This window comes from Nicotiana sylvestris, chromosome 11, assembly GCF_000393655.2.
Source record: "Nicotiana sylvestris chromosome 11, ASM39365v2, whole genome shotgun sequence".
Lineage (NCBI taxonomy): Eukaryota > Viridiplantae > Streptophyta > Magnoliopsida > Solanales > Solanaceae > Nicotiana > Nicotiana sylvestris.
The window spans coordinates 91,775,350-91,793,697 of NC_091067.1; positions in this window are offsets into that span (position 1 = coordinate 91,775,350).

Consider the following 18,348-nt stretch of genomic DNA (forward strand, 5'->3'; position numbering starts at 1 on the left):
GTGTTGGTTGATTCCGAATTTCAATTATGTAATAAAATTCTATTTTTAAAGGAAAATTTAACTGACATTTCACTTTGGATATTTGTATTTGAAGAAACAATAGTGTTATTGACTATTGCTAATCACCATATCTCTTATAAGTTTTGCTAGTTTTTTTGTTCTAATTATTGAGTATCGTTTTTAAATATTATAGAAATAACAAATAAATAATATTATTTGAGTAGAAAAGTAGCTCAACCAAAATATAGTATAGAAATCAGAAATTACTATTAGAAATTCATCATCAATTGATACCGTGACGTTTAACTATTTATCTTTCCATATGGCACTTATTAGACTTCAAATAGTAATTGATTTATGATATAAAGAAAATAGCACATTCACAGCTCCGTTCACATTATTTAATTTCAAATTTTATGTGATTAAAAAGTCTTATTTGTTAGGAAAGTAACTGAATAACTATTTTTTCTAGCGTAAAATCTAATTTAATAAATATAAAAGACAACGAGATACTTTTAATTGGTAAGAACAACTCTTCAATGCTCACAAAACTTAGTAGCTGATTATATGCAGTTCTATTATGATTTATTTTAACAAAATAAAAATTTAAACAAATAGAAACATGGAAAGTTCAAGTTAAGTGATTTTGGCCAAAGATAATTAAGTACTCCTTGAAGAAAAGACATTTGAAACGTTAATCTAATTTTCGGCCTCGTCTATTGTTTTTGTATCATAATTACAGTGATTCACTTATATAAGGTAAACTTTCCATTGATTTTTAAATTTCCTTTTTTCCATAGTTTAAATTAGAAAAGATATAATAAATGGAGTTTTAATTGATGTAAAAGTCCTAAATATTAGGAAGATAAGTAAAATGACAAATTTATTCAATGTAAACTTTATTTTTAAAGGGTAAAAAAGGCAAACGATATTTCGTTAAGGGCCTTCGTGCTTTTAATATAGTATACATATAGATAGATATAGATTAGTATTTTCATAAGGAGCACCCCCATATATATATATATATATAATTCTAAATCAATAATTTGAAATGTGCGGAAAGTGAATTAAGTGTAAGAACCGTAAAATTTACCCTGCCAAATTTAAAATTATAAATCCGCCCCCAACTGCATGTGTCATGGTGCAAATATAGTTTTCTAAAATGGATATAAGTTCATCCCTTGTATCGGTCAATTTCACTTAGTCGCGTGAGTTACGATTTTAGAACTAAATATTTACACTCAAATTTTCTAAAACCTTTTATCCGTTGTCCTTGAGGCAAAATGTTAATGTGTACATCTTACATCTAAGTGAATGCTTCAGCGAAATGCTTAGGGAAATAAACGCACTTTCTTACTTTTTGAATTGTTTGATTAAAGAAAAAGTTTCATAGATGATTCGTGTTAAAAGAAAAATTTTGTAGTTGGAGAATAGGAATTTGATGCTCAAGCGGTAAGGTCAAAGGTGAAAAAATTGGAAATTCTAAAAAAAAACCTTTCCCAAACTTTCGTAGAGTAGAAAAATGATTTCCAAAGCCAGATGATTGTTTAAAAATGTTTTTGGAGAATAATTTATACAATTAATGGGTTTAAAACTAAAAGAATATTCTTCTTATCTTACATTTATTCTTAGCAACTAATCTAAGTTGTATTAATACTTGTTTTAAACTCAATATTGAAGTTCATATTCTCTCCTGTCCTTGAATATGAAGAGATTATAACTTTTACCAGTTTATCTTTGATTTTGACCAATGAGACACTTATCAAATCATGTAATCTAAATCTGTTTGTCTACCAAAGAGCACCCTTAATAAAATAGATTAATATATTAAAAAAAATTCTTACGGGATAACTCTGCTGAAAAGAGAAAATGTCATCTCATTAAGAGGGACGTGAGGACTTTAAAATTCCACTGGAAAAATTCCCCGTTTAATACAACTCTAACCGGGCGTATAAAACACAGGCTCACACGTATGGAAAATGTCACTAACGGCTGAATACAATTCTTGGATCAACCAAGCTGACCCTTTGAGGCAACAAATAGAGAGACCTCTAAGGCAGCTCGAAATTAAAAGAATCAAACCCTTTCGACCTTGATTAATAACGGGTCCATAAACATGAATAGTCTGTCCTTCGAACTGCCTGGCACTATTAAGCACAAAATTTATATCAAACAAATTCAGCTGATCCCTTTGTCACGATCCAAAATTCCGTCGTAGGTGTCGTGATGACAACTAATCTCTAAGACTAGATAAGCCGATTACGTATAACAGTTAAATCAGAGAAACATGATATCATGAAACAGAAATGTATATGAATGACAAGTTTAAAGGTGATACATGCCAACACGGTGATAATCACTACAAATACTCCCAAGACTAAGTAGTACAGAGTCACGAACTCTAACTAAATACATAGAAATATCTCCAAAACAAAATACAATACTATTCGGATAGCGAATTAATAGTACAATTAAATGGAAAAGGACTCCAAGGGACCGGGACGCTCGAGCAGCTCTACCTCGAATCCTTGCGATCAAAGAAGCTAACAAAGCTTGAGTATCTCCAATACTTGGATCTGCACAAAAATATGCAGAAGTGTAGTATGAATACACCACGGTTGGTACCCAGTAAGTTTCAAGATTAATTTTGGTGGAGTAGTGACAAGGTACAAGTCAACACACCTACTAGGCATAATAACATGTGTAATATATATAAGTATAAAGCTAATAATGGAAGCATGAATCACTATATGACAACAAGGAATAAACATGTTATAAAAATAGTAAAATAATCAAAACATCGTTAAAGTACCAGTGAAACCAAATAAGGTAAACAAATGACAACCAAACAATTAGGTTGTTCTAACACAAGGTTTACAACAAAACCACCTCGAGGTACCACTCTTCAAAATCACAAGACATAGGTCCCAAATCATAAATCATATACACATGGCAACTCGTACCCACATTATCAATCACCACCGCACGAACAACTCACGTGCTGCACGGACAACTCACGTACCAATACCTCAATCGGCCCGGCATGGTCGCAGGCTCACTATCACAATCTTTCTGGTGTGTCTGGGCTCAATATCATAATCTGCTCGGCATGGTCACAGGCTCAATATCACAATGAAAGCATATATACAAGAATACGTGTGCGTGATCAATGAATATCAAGTTTCATACTCTTGAACTGGTATAATTGGCATGCTACGATATATGCATGTACGAGTGTACTATTACAATGCAAGTCAACAAGTATATCAAAGACACCGAGTAGCTCATTGGAAACAACACAATGAGTCATGTAAGGTGCATGGCACACACAGGGAAAATCATGCCATCACACGAATATCTTCAACATTATGCCTCCAGGCCGTCACATATCATCCCTGACATATCCACCCTTATCTTTCCGTATTGACAATATCATAATAGCCACCCGTATCACCCCGTCCAGATATTTAACACAATAGCAATCTGTATCATTCTGCGTAGATAATAACACAATAGCCACTTGTATCACTCCGAGCAGACAATAATATAATAGTCACCCGTATCGCTCTGCCTAGACAATATATCACAATAGTGGCTCGTATCACTCCACACAATCAACTAAGTTAGATGACACCCTTATGCTTCGCATATCAATAATCAATCCACACAACAAATCCACATGTTCTAACATCACAACAACACGACATATCAATTCATACCATAAGTTCCCATAGGCCACAACCTACCAAAACAATAATATCGATATCACCACAACACATAGCTCACGGCTCAATCACGATGTGTACAAGAATCTAAATAGCAACGAAATAAAACGAAAAAATAACTCAACAATAAAAAATACTCTATTAAATGATAAGTTCAACTAAAATAGGTTAATGGCTCTCAATACTTCAACTTCAATTAATTAACTAAGAGTAAACTCAATAATGAAGGTATTTCCATGAAATGACAACTTCCAATTTTAGTGAATAACATAAGCTAACAATGAAAGAGATAGCATGAAATAACAACTACGTCTAAATGCATGAGAATAGATCGACGACGGAGGGATATAATGTAATAGAAAATTCAATAAGAATATTTCAACAATAAAAGAGGCAACATGATAATAAAAGAGATAACAACTTCAACTAAGCATATAAAAGTAAACTTGACAAATAAAAAATAAAACATGTATTAACAGTTTCAAATGAAGCATGTAAGCGTAAACTTAACATGGAGGATATAACATGATATGACAACTTCAATTAACTAATGAAAGAAGCTTAGGAGTCTAACCGGTCAAATACCACATATAAGTCCATGTATACACTCGTCACCTCGCGTACACGTCTTCCACATAATTCAAATAATACAATCAACCCAAATCCTATGTAGTTCCCCCACACAAAGTTAGGCAAGATACTTAACTCAAAGAAGCTAAATCAATACTTTAAAAAGTCCTTCCCGTGTGAAACAACCTCTGGACGACTCGAATCTAGCCAAATTAACTTAATATCACAAATAAAAGTCATAGAAAATAATTTCGGATAATAAAGCTTCAATCTTTAATGAAAACTAAAAGGTCAACCTAAAAAGTTAACCCCGGGCCCGAACACTCATCCCGATACGAGTCCAACCATACCAAAATCATCCAATTCTAACCTTAAATCGGCCTTCAAATCGTCATTTTATGTTTAAGAAAGATTTACTAAAATCACAAACTTTTCCAATTAAAATCACTCATTAAATTATAAAAACGATGATGGAATCATGAAATATAACCAGATCCGAGTCAAAAATATTTATCCCAATCCAAAATGAGAAAATTCCCTCTGAAATCGCCCAAATATGAGCTTTTTAACTCAAAAAGTAATAAAATAACAAAAGCCATCGAAAGAGAGTATTTATAAGTCTGCCCAGGTATTACTCATTGCGATCGTAAAAATCCCCACGTGATCGCAAAGAACAAATGATGACCAGCTGCTGAACTACTCTTCGCAAATGCGATATGTTAGACGCGAACGCGGTAACCACTTACCCAGCACTGTTGATACCCAATTTTTCCCTCATATATTTAAAATGCATATATACTTTCAAAATAGTGCATGAGCATCAACCAATATTTTTCCATCATCTTCTGCAATTTTAAAAGGATTTTAATTGATTTATTCTAGTATTTTATTATCTAAATAATTACTAATTGCATCACAAATAATTTTATAATAATTTATTACTTGATTTTTATCATTTATATTTATATTAAGCTTTAATCATTTTATGCATAATTATATTTGTATCTTTAGGCAATAATTGCAATAATAGCTTATATATGCACAATTATATTATTTACATGGAAACTGATTTTTTATATTTTTTTAATGTTAAGTAATTATTTTAAATCATTTTCATGCACAAATAATATTTTTTATCATTTATAACTTATTTTATAAAATTATTTTATTAAATTAATTAGGTATTTAAGATCTAGCCCTTTTTAATTAACTAATTTTGGACCTAGCCCAATTATACATACCATCCCAAATACACGTTAACCCTAACCCAATACCCGCTCGTATCCGACCTAGAATCTCTTTAATCGTGACCATTGATCTCTAAGATCAACGGTCCACATCCCTTCCCCTTATTTTAATTAATCAAACTCCTAACCCTAACCTTCATTCACCCAAACCAGTCGCCTCTGTATTCTCTCATCTCCTCCCCTTCTCTCTTCATCGAACCCTAATGTTGTCACCATCCTGCGATTCTTACCTAAAAATGGAATAATCTCTTGATTCCTTACAATATTTGGCCTTACCTCCTTGCCAGCTACTCGTTTTTTATATTACTCAAACTAGTTCGCCTCAAATGGCAAGGTGATCTCAAGAGATTCAAACCAGAATGGTTCAAAATATCTTATATGTTGATTATTTCCGTCTGTGTTCGTCCTAACCTCTGTAAGTATAAATATTTTTGTATCTTTTAGTTAGGGCTTCAGATTTTGATTTGGTCCGATTTCTGTTTGTTTTATGATTATTTTCCATCTATATTTGCTCTATTACTTACAAATCAACTTATTTTAGTTAAATCATTTACTTACCTTAAAATTAGGACTCAAGATCTTTCTAGATCCAAAATAGTTTCTCCTCCTTTGTATTTTTCCTTTAATGTTTCATTATATCTACCTCTATGTTCATATTTTCTTTACTATTTCTGATCGATTCTGCTTACCCTAAAATTTAGCGTTTATGATTTCTTAAAGACGAACTAAATTTATGTATTTCCATCTCTATTATAGTTTCCTTTTTTATTTCTATGCTGATTTTACTTACCCTAAAATCTAGGGTTTTGATTCTTCGAACAAAATATGGTTCAAACCTTAATTATTTCCGTCTATATGTCTTCGTGTATTTTATTAAAGCTTTTGTGTTTCTGCTTTTTCTTTTGCTTACATTAAGTTAGGGTTGTCATTATTTGGTATTTTTTCCTTTAAATGTTTCTGTCTATTTTCCACTATGCATCTTCCACTCTTGTCGTTAGTTGCGGGCTAGTTTTATTTACCCCAAAACTAGGGCCTCTGAAATCTTTACCAAGATTTTAATCTTTCTCGTATGTACTGATACTTTCCCTATTCTGTTCGTCCTACCTTGTTCCTTTATTTCTTTTCCTTATTTGCTGATTGATAATTGGTTCTATATGATACTTACCTTATTATGAGTAGTACTTGCCAGATTGCTCATTAATTGACTAAACTATGTACCATCACCCCTAAATTAAACTTCAAATTAATCCTGGAATTATTTCTTTACCTTATTTAACCTAGTACTTAATTACTAGTCGATTCCGTATAAGGTTTTCCTTAAATCAAGTAGTACTAGCCTGACTTTACTCGATTATGTCTTGTTAATTGGTTCATGCTAACCTTAATTAATTTTCATACCTTATTTGTGTGTTATTGGTTCATTACCTTATTTGTTTTACTCTATTATATGCTATAAAAGCCCTTCCCCTGTCCTGACTTTACACACTGAGACACTTACACACTTTACAACTTAAAACTTTCAAATTCTTCGCTCTCAAAAAACTTGAGCTTTCTCTTTCTATTGTTCTGATTTCTGCACTATTTAGCCGGCTGAAAGCCAAGGCCAGATTCTCTGGATTCTAACTGCTATTGCATTCCTATTTGCTTTCTTCTCAACTGGTATGCTTTAACTCATATTATTCTATTATGTTCTATCTGCTTTATTCGATTAGTCTATTTAAATTTTCAGCATGCTTCTGCTTTCTATGTGACTACATGATCTCACTTAGTGATAATGCTAAAATAAGTTACCTCCAGTAATGTGAAACCCTGTCCAATTCGGTTGTATGTTCCCTGTTCTAACTGCAAGCATGTAATGTATGGCTAATTATGTATGTTAGTTCAAGTATCTTTGCTTTTATGATTACTTTAAATGTTGGTATGAGTATCTAGTCTGAACAAATATCAACTTAGTTGAACTATATGCTGAACAAGAGTTTGTTTGTTCTCTAGTGTAGTTCTGTTACTATTCTATATGTGCTAATTTCTAAACTTGTTCCTCATTACCCTCTATATACTGGATTTCAAACTTCTACTCTTAGTTATCTAGGTTTCTACCACCCCCAGTACGAGCACTGCCTTGGGTCCCTGAGACTCCTTTGAACTCTGACACATTGGGGCTGGTTTTCTAATCTCTTGTGAATTTTGTGTTGAATGTTTGGTTCTAGTGTGAGCGTTGCCCGGGGTCCCTGAGGCTCTTTGGGAACTTAGACACAGTAGAATCCTGGTTTATGGTGTTGTGGATCCCTGCTATTGTTTCAGCGTTATTGTGTCTGAAGGCCTGGCTCCCAGGTTTATATTGGGCCTGCTAAGGCTCCCTATAGTGTAAAAGATATTGTTATGTAATTTATTCATTCTGGGCTGTAATAATCTCTGTAATAAATAGATCTGGGATTTATTAGTAAAAGCTGGGGGGGGGGGTTCTATATCTTTATTTGAAACTTGGGTAGAAATTATGCCTGTAGGTTTATTGGTGATTATGTGAATGTTATTTCTTGTTAAAGATCATGCCTATAGAATCTTCTGATTGCTTTGTTCTGTATTTCACTCACACGCTAGAAATCATGTTTATAGGCCTCTTACATTAGAATTCCATTGCATAGTATCCATGAACATTTTTAACTTACATGCTTTAGCGACCATGTCTATAAGATTCTATCTGTTTGAATAATAACCTTTCCTGGCAACATGCTTAAAATTTTGTCCATATGTGATTAATAGATATCATGCCTATAGGAGGTAAAAAATCAGTTTCAAGTTAGATACCATGCCTATAAGAATAAAAGGAATCAGTTTCAAACCTAGAAATCACGTCTATAGGATTTAAACTAATAGATATCGTGCCTATAGGGTGAAATCAGTTTGTAAACTTAGAAACCATGCTTATAGAGGTTTAAATCAAGTCAACACTTAGAAATCCCACCTATAGGGGTTTAAACTAATTTGAAAGCATGCCTATAGGATCTAAAAGGGATAAAACCTGTCTTTATGAGATAAAATCAGTAATTCACTTAGAAATCACGTTATAGGTTGTAGATATCATGCCTATAGAGTTCTGTTAATCAGTTTTGAGTTCGATTAATTCTGGTTATTACTTAGGTAAAATCTGTAGGGGTTACCAATGATTCTAGGCCTAAAATTGTGATATCTTACTGTCTGAAAATGCCCAGATTCAAGGTTTAATAAAATCAATAAGCAAATTGATAGGTCCAGATGCCCGCCTTAATAAACTGATGTCTTGCATTTTGTTTTTGCTCATCTAGATATCCTACCTATAGGATCCTAAATTAATGAAATCTATTTATTTAACTGCGTGTATTTGTTGTCTACTTGTGAAGGTTTATATGAGCCTTTATTTGCTCCTTACATGATAGTTCTTTTTGAATTTTGTTTGTCACCTAGATTTTTCTCATTTAAGCAACATAGGTCAGTCTAGAACCACTCTAAATAGAGGTCATAAATACCTCCAGGACCATAGGAAAGGGATGGGTAGTGCACGCATAAGACACGAGTTAGAAGCTACTAGAATGCTTAGGTAACAACTGAAAGATAGTAATTGGGTAGTAAAGGAAATGATATCCCATGCGCTAATGCTATGAGTAAAACCCCAACTTGTGGGAGTTGCAAAGCATTGCATGTAATGATCCTATAGGCTAAAAAACTTAGGACCACCCCCTATACTAATGTGTAAAAAGTAAGTTGAATATTGTATTTGTCTTATTTGTTTTCTTCCCTTTTAAGACTAATTCGCTTAATTTAAGTTCAGTTGGGACCCACCGTTGTGGACCTCGAGGGGTGCTTAACACCTTCCCCTCAAGGTAATTTTGAGCCTTTACCCAATCTCTGGTGATGTAAACTGGTTATATGAGTTAACTGTTCTAGGTGTCCTAACGCACCTTAATCCGTTAGGTGACGACTCTTCAAATCCTTTACCCCATCCCAAAAGGAAATGAGTTGTCCCAAAAATGTCGAAACCCAATTTCGCGAGAAAAAGGGGGCGCGACAGTATGCCGACTCTGTTGGGAAAATCTTTAAGCTCTTACCATAACGAACTTGTCTATGAATTAGTCTTTAAGCATGTCTTTATTATTCCGTTAATTCTTTCACACCCCTTTCCATTCTATATGGATTTATTTGCCTATCCTTATTCATTTATGATTTTCCTCCCCTATTTTACCTCTTTTACTATGGAAACTGACTTGTCTCCTTGTTTATCTTTTCTTAAATGTCTTTACAATTATTAAAATGCCACATTTTATCATTATTCATCATGCAAATACTTGGCAATGTGTTATTTTCTTTTGAATAACTCCATGCTCAACATTATATTCTACTCATGCGTATTAATACCATAGCGACACTTGATAAGTGTCTGCGCACTTCCTAAAATCACCCTTTAAATTCAGAAAGGCTTATTTGCGGTAAAACTAGTCGATCAGTGGTGCAGTCGACAGTTCCGTGCCTTTCCCCCTCATGCATCATGGTCAAACCTAGTCGGGGTTAATATGTTGTCCACATAATAACCCCCTAAGAAAGCCTTGTCCAAAGTCCACCGGGATTTACATAATTCCAACGGACGCAATCACGATATGTGCATTATTTGGAGAGATAAATGCTGACATGCTAATCGTTAATGTGTAAGTAGTCGAATCCGGAGGGGGCAAGGGTCTAACTCTATTTATTTTGCAGAAAGTGAGGCACGAAGTCCCCAGGTTTGGCATGGTCCAAATTATACCACCTCTGTTGTTGGACTGGTGGGAAAATATTTCGCCAAGCGATAAAAATCACGTGAAAAGGGTTCTTGGAAATTTACCTTCTTTATTGGACATCCAACCAAATAACATGTTGATCGAAGCTACTACTATGTTTTGGGAGGGAGAAAGAGCTTTATTCCATTTTGGTGACATAGAAATGACTCCTTGCCTGGAGGAAATCGGAGGGTTCGCTGGATTACCATGGGATAGTCCCGGTTTACTAGTAACAGAAAACTGCAATACCAGGAGGTTTCTTAAAATAATGGGCTTGGGAAATAATGAGGACTTAGAGTACCTGAAGAAGTCTTACATACCCTTTGACTTCCTCTATGAACGATACAGACAGAACAAATCTTACCGTATCTTTCATGACGAATTCTTCATCACTTCCCTAGGTTGGACTCATCGCAGGATTTTTGTATTTGTAAACATGTGATTTTTGACCCTCCCCAAGATTTTTCACATTTTAGCGTAAAATATTTAATTTAGGCCTAATATAGCTATTTCAACTATTTTTTGACTTCTTTCCTTTATTTTCGTCATAAAAATGGAATATTAGAAAAAAGATGTTAGCTTACGTATCTTTCATAAATTTAAATAAAACAACTATACAAAAAATAGCTTATTTTTATCTTTACATAATCTTGAAAATACAAAAAAAAGTATATAATAGTTTCATGTAAGCCTTTGCATTGTGTAGTATTTTTATCTTATTTTAAAAGAAGTCAATTAAGGTGTTGGATCATAATTTTAAGAGTTTTAGAACCCAATCCTTGGCCCAATTCGGATTAGTCCATTAAGCCTAGGGGCCCATCTAGACTATTCTTTGGAAGAAAAAACAAATAAAGAAGACCCTAAGGACTTAACACAAAAGACATAGGGACTAATGAGAAAAATACACAAAAATACACCTAAACCTAGACTCTACCTATAAATTAATGCTTAAAAAAATCAAAAAAGGGGACAAGAAAAAGAACGCTGAAAAGGACACGAAAAGCTACGCAGCTTTTAAAAAAGAAACCCCACCCCCGACTCTGTCTTCTCCATAGACCCCCCCAGCGAGCTTCTTCTTCATCTCGCCTCCACAATGACTCCCCTGTATTTGATCTTCTTGAACAAGAGAACACTGATCTGTCGCACAAAACCAAACCCCCCCCCACCGTCATTCATTTTGCTCGAGCAGCCATGAACAAGCAGCTTAACAAAGAAGCTCTAAAAAACCAGCAGCCATAGCCATTTTTCCGATTTGAAAACCTATCAAAGTCCTAAGTCTTCTTCTTCATCGACTGAACTCCTTCACCACCAGAAATGGCCGGAAACTGGCGACGGAAGTTTGTTTCGTCAATGGAGTTCGTTTAAAGCTCGCGGAGAGTTTGTTTGAGTTTGTCGACTGAGTTTCAAGTTTGTCGTTCCATTTAGTGTAACGTTTCTGTTGAGATCGAGTCCTATTACAGCCCATTCATAGGTCGTTTGCTCTGTTCGTTAGGTCTGTTCAGTTTCGTTCGAGATTCCGGAGAGGTTCCGGTGCTGCAACGTTTTCTGTTCGAGTTCGTGTCTGATTGTCCGAGCTTCGAAACAGTATTGTAAAGCAGAGTTTCCAACGTTATGTTTTCTTTTCAGCCTTTGTTTTGGCGTTCAAGTTTCATTGCATTCCAGGTATGAGTATCAGTCTAAAAAGGTGCTGTAATTTTCCCCTTTATTGATGAATATATGTGAGTTTTATCTGATATTCGAGCTTTCTTCTTCTAGGTGTTGCATTGTTGTAATTGCTCCTTCTCATATCATTTTTGTAATTGCTCCCTCTCATGTTCCGACTGTTCTTTGGAGTATATTTAAGTTTGTTGTCACTTAATTGAAGCTCATGAATCAAAGTTTTGTTTTAAATTAACTTTAGGTGCTTACTGTTTTGAACTCCTCATTTAAAATGTATTGAATTGAAGTGATAAGAAATTCATTTTCCTTGCTTTCATTTAGCTTAGTATTATATGACTTTTCTAATTACTTAGTCACTTAGTTCATTGAATAGGTCGTGTGTGTTTGTATAAACTTTGGTGTTGTTGGGTCAGGTTTTGCCAACGAAATGATGAAAGATGTGAGTCTTTCTTTAATAGCTCAATAGGTTGGGAGCAGTATTCTTACATGAACATGAAAATCATGACTACTTTTGTGCTTATATATTCAATTTTGATAATTGTTCTGTTTTCAAGCTAAGCTTTGTCATACTGGATTACTTATTTTCAGTACTTAATGAGTTAATTGTATTTTCTCGGTAGGTCATTGAAGTTCAAATGTATTCTTGTTCTTAATGTGAATAGGTTTGTTTGTATAAGTGTGATCAATTCCAGTTTAGATAGAGTGATCTTTTCTTATCGTGTTTTGAAGTTTATGATAAAAATTTGGTGCCATATCTATTCTTACATGCTTGGTCAATTCCATATATTTAGAATTGAAAATTAGTATGATTTCCCACAATAACTCCATAACCATGGCCTTCCCAATAATCTCAAAGATTAGGAAAATAATCCAAATATGCATAGTTATTTTAGGTGCGCTATTTAAATTAACTTCCTTAAACTCGGGTGCGCATTTATGTAACCCAAATCCAAATCTCAACAATGTTAAAATATGTCAAATACCACGGGTACATTTATGTGACGTGGTTCAAGACTTGTTTTAATAACGTTGCAATCTTTCTAAAAATGAATAAAAGCGGTTAAGGTTGAAAATGCACATAGGTTTGAACATGTACTAAAATCAAATAATTAAGCCGAATATAACAGTTGAGCGACCGTGCTAGAACCACGGAACTCGGGAGTGCCTAACACCTTCTCCCGGGTTAACAGAATTCTTTACCCGGATTTCTGGTTCGCGGACTGTTAAACAGAGTTAATCTTTTCCTCGATTCGGGATTTGAACCGGTGACTTGGGACACCATAAATTATCCCAAGTGGCGACTCTAAATTCTAAATAAAATAATCCCGTTTCGATTGTCACTTAAGTTAGAAAAAACTCCGTTATATACCCCTTTTGAGGTGTAGGAAAAAGGAGGTGTAACAGCTCTGGCGACTCTGCTGGGGATCGAACCCAGAATCTCTGGTTCAGGGTTCAAAATTCAAGCTTAGATGAATTGTTGTATTTGGTTTTATCCATTATCTGATTTTATTACATGTTTTGGGCATAATGTGCTAAATGTTGCTTTTACCGCTTTGATATTATCTGAACTGTATATAAACTGCTACGAAACCCTTCTCTTCTCATCTTCAGGGATGTGCTCGTTGGTCGAGACTCCCTATTTTGTTAGTGTCATACCTTTAAATAAGAAATAGGCTTGGACAAGTTACTAAGCCGGATGACCTTTTGGTTCCCAGTACGTAGCCCCCTCCTCGGCCCGAGTTGTCCGCTCGAGTACACAAGTCTAGAACAAATACCCAGGTTTTGAACCTAGAATAACTCAGCTTCATGCCGGATCCCTAGTAGGAACGCTCGTTTGCATCATGTGCATTTGACTTAGGGGACTCAACACAGGGGTTGAGTCCGTCTAGGACAGGTATACCCCAAAATATAAAAGACCATCCTGATGCATCTTATATGCTACATGTTGCATTTATTCAAGGGTAAAAGGGTCATTTGGAGGACCAATGATAGCTGAGGGTAAATGAAGAAATGAAAAAAAAACAATGAAAAAAGAAAGAAGAAAGAAAAAAAAAAAGAAAAAGAGAGAGTAAAGTGTGAAGATAAAGCGAGTGGGGCCTAATTATGTTTTCTATTACATTTTGTTAAGAGAAAAAAAAAGAGCTTGGAAAATTCAAAAGATTTTTGTACATTTTCATCATTTTTCAAAAATCAAAAATCAAAATCAAAAAGGGGAAAAAGAAAATTAAAAAAAAAAGAATTTACATGTTTCATCACTTTTCAAAAAAAAAACAAAGAGAAAGAAAGAAAAACATATTTTCTCTAAATTAGTTGTTATTTTTATTTCTCGCCCGTATCCTATCTGCCCGAACTACGCATACCTGATTCTCGTCTTTCGGGGCGTGATACGTAGGCAACCCACATAGGGTCCGGTCTTCTTAGTAAATCTTAGGTTCTTGGCTTTGTGGGGTCATAGCCAAATTTTGCACTTCTAGCCATTTTTTGGCCAAATAAGCCATTTTGCAAAAATAGCCTCAATCATGTCTTGCATGTGTCTTAGGGAATGTTATTACCTCACATAGTGCTAGTTTAAGTCTTCTCATACAGGTGTGGATCTACTTACTGGAGTTTGAGCATGACAGATACTCAGGATCACTGCATTCAGAAGCTGCTCGAGGAGCCATTTTATGTTTTTGAGTCAATTATTTTTGTTTTATTTTTCTAGTCATGTATAGTAGTATTTAGTCTTTTAGGTGATGTTAGAGTTTAAATAGTCAGGTTAAGTTTGTCGAGTCTTTTGTTATTGTATTTTTTAATTTGTATGTGGAAATGTGTTACAAGTCGAAAATCCAGAAAAAAAAAAGAAGAAATTTTGTGTTTTTTTATAAGAAATAAAAAACAATTCTCCTTTGAGATTGTTTTTCCTTTAGGCAATTAATATCTAGGACTTAAAATGAATTTGTTTTTATATTTCCTCTACTATATTAAGACCAAAATTCAAAAAAAAGAAAATTTTCTTTTAGTACTTCTTTAAAATCCTTCTTTAAGGTATTAATTCCAAAATCCAAAAAGATTTTCTTTTGAGGTGTTTCTTGGGGAAATTAGTGAAAAATGAAAAAAAAAATCTTTTTATTTTCACTAGAACTTTAGGATATTGTACATAGAAAAAAACATACTTTATCCTTTGTTTATCATTAGAAATTCTTCTTTGGGCAATCAAAATTGAAATCCAAAAACATTTTGTTTTATCTTTTTCATTGCTTGTTTTGAAACCTTGCATCAGAATATCAAATGAAAATTCTAAATATTTTTTTGTGGTTCACTCTTTAGATTTTCTTCCTAAAAAAAGAGGAATCAAAATATCTTTCTCTTCTAGAGGTTTTCCTTAATAGAGTATTTGTTTCAAAGAAAAGAAAAAAAATCCGTTAAGCTTGAGTTTAAAATAGGTTATAGAACATTAAGTTTAGAAAATTCAAAAAAAAAGATTTTCTTCATTTATTTCTCTTTTCTTAGCAGATTAGTCATTAAGGTAAAAAGAAAAGAAAAAGAAACAGAGAACGTCAGTTTGTTTTCTTTATTCTTGATCTTCCCGAACTATGCAAAGATCTTCATGCGACGTCATGATACGTAGGCAACCTACATAGGGTTCGATCGAATCATTTTTTTAATTTTTTAAAAGAAAAGAAAAAAAAGAGAGAAAAAGTTGGTGAAATTATGGGAGGTGAGAATTGAGAAGGAAGAAAAGAGCGGCAATCAAAAAGAAAAGGGGAAAGAAAATGAGCGAGCTAAGAAGTGCGAGGAAAGAAAAGAAAATAGAAGATTCAAATGGACAGATTGGGATGATTCCAAGTGACCTTATGACCCTCGAAGTCATTCTAGACCCATTAATTGTTGCTAGGTGCATTGCACGCAATGTGATATTTCTGGTGTTAAATGCCCTAACGCTAACGGGATGACCCCATTTGGTTCCTTTTGATATCTTCATAGCAGAAAGGTGGTTAGTTTGTGGTCTTCGAAGTAGTAACTCCTCTCCACAACATTAAGTCAAAAGGCAATGGCAGACAACAACAAAACTGAGTTGGTTGATACAGGTGCCCAAAAGCAATTGGTTGAACAGGACAATGAGTTGGTTGAAGAGGTGAGGATGTTAAGACACACATGGCGGACATGTATCAGGCCTGGATGACTGGGAAGGCACCACCCCCGCCACCACCTAGCTTCTTAAATGCTACCCTTACCCAAACACCGGTCACAGTGCCAGATGATCCCCCATACTCTCCTGATCCACCTGCTTATCATGGCTTTCCCAACCACCCTAGTAGCTTCATCACTCATCTTCCAATTACCTTTCCCAAAAATTGCCCTCCGGTCTTATCCACCATCCTAACAACGAACACCCACTCAAAGCTCATGATGCCCAATATTACCCCTCAGAGGTTGCCCACAAGGTTTCTAACTCATACAAGCAGGGTCCGTGGGATGGGCCTCATGTTGTAAATGAAGAGTTCACAGGAAGAAAAGGGCGATATGGGATACCCAGGAGGCTGAAAGGCATAGAACAATCCTTAAAGAACAAACAAGGAAGGGGAGACCAGGGTAGCATGGCTTACAAAGAACTGTTTGTGTCCCCTGACATTCGCCTGCCCGCGGGATTCAAAGTTCCAAGATTTAACTTGTATGATGGGTGTGGAGATCTGGTAGCCCATTTGAGGGATTATTGCAGTAAAATGAGAAGTGTTGGCGAGAAAGATGATTTGTTGATGGCATACTTCAGTGAGAGCCTGACCGGGGTAGCTTTGGAATGGCATAATCGTCAAGATGTTGGTAAGTGGCCTACATTGGGTGACATGGCTCAAGATTTTGTTTGATACTTTCAATACAGATCAGGTGTTACCCCAGACCGCTCCTCCCTATCTAAAATGGAAAAGAAGCCAGAGGAAAGCTTTAGGGAGTTTGAGCTTAGATGGAGGGAGCAAGTTGCTCGAGTCAATACCCCAATTGGTGAAGAAGAAATGATTGAGCTTTTCCTACAAGCCCAAGGTCCCACCTACTTCAGTCATTTGATCCTGGCCTTGGGAAGGCCTTTCAAAGATGTGTTAAAAATGGGGGAGCTAGTAGAAGAGGGAATCAAGTCAGGCAAAATCATGAGTTGTTCGAAAGACATTTAGAACACCCCAGTAAGCTTGGGTGGAAGAAAGAGAAATAGAAAAGATGATCCGATGGGCTTTCACAATCAACACTTCCAGCCAAGACATCATCCCCGTGGATATCCTTGTGCACCAGATGATCCTCCACAATGCCACTTCTCTCCACGGAACTCCCAAAATCGTACATCACTTTCCCAGTACCCAGCTCCACAAAATGCCTATCCACCCCCACGAACCTACCGAAAACCCCCTGGATCAGGTTTCTGGCCCAATCAAGCATTTAAGAATGAGAGGTTGCTGAAAAAAGAAAAGGCTTTCACACCTATTGGAGAATCATATGTTTGTTTCAAAAGTTGAAGCAATTGGACATGTTGAAGCCGATTCATATAAATATGCCAAACCCTCTGTCAAAGAAGTTTGATTTTTCTCAAAGGTGCGCATATTGCTCAGATGCCCCGGGGCATGACATAGAGAAGTGTTGGAATCTGAAGAAAGCAATTCAGAGGCTTATTGATGCAGGTGACATTGTCGTGCAAAATCCAAATGCAGCAGACACTAGTCAAAGTCCATCGCCTGGTCGTAATGAGACGCATATGGTGAGTATGATTTGTTTTGAAAAGGAATATGAGAATTCTTCTGAGATCCTCGAAGGTCCACGCGCTGCAAAGTTTTCAGTGCTATCAGAGGTTGATCTTAAGAATGAGCCATCAAAGGGAACCCAAAAGCAATTTGTTAAGAACAATGTGATGGAAGTTTGTGAAGGTCTTAGTAATGTTGATGCGGAATTCAGTGGTTAAGATGCTGAGCTTGGCAATTGGAAAGACCTCCTTTCTTGGTTAGCCAGGGAGGAGTTTTTGGTGGTTTATTTTGTTGTCATTTCTGTTGTCTGGGTTATTTTAGGGTTGTAATCCGGATATTGTCTTGTGACTCCAACCCTTCTATCCTTTTATTTTGCCTAGTTTAGTTATAGTAGCCCGTCTAGTGTTGCTAGGTTTTTGACCCCAATTTAGTTTGTTTGTTTTGTTGTTCAAACCTTTCACCATCTTTCTAATGCAATTTTTTGTTTTTTTTGTAATTTCTAGTCATTTTCATTTAGTTCCCTTTTCTTTTTATAGTTTTTTTCCTGATTGACTCTAGTGACATGACATGCACGCGTAATTCTCAACCTGGTTTTAAAAATCAGTTTAGTCATGAAGCAACAAAACAATATTGAACATGTAGGGACATTTGAGGG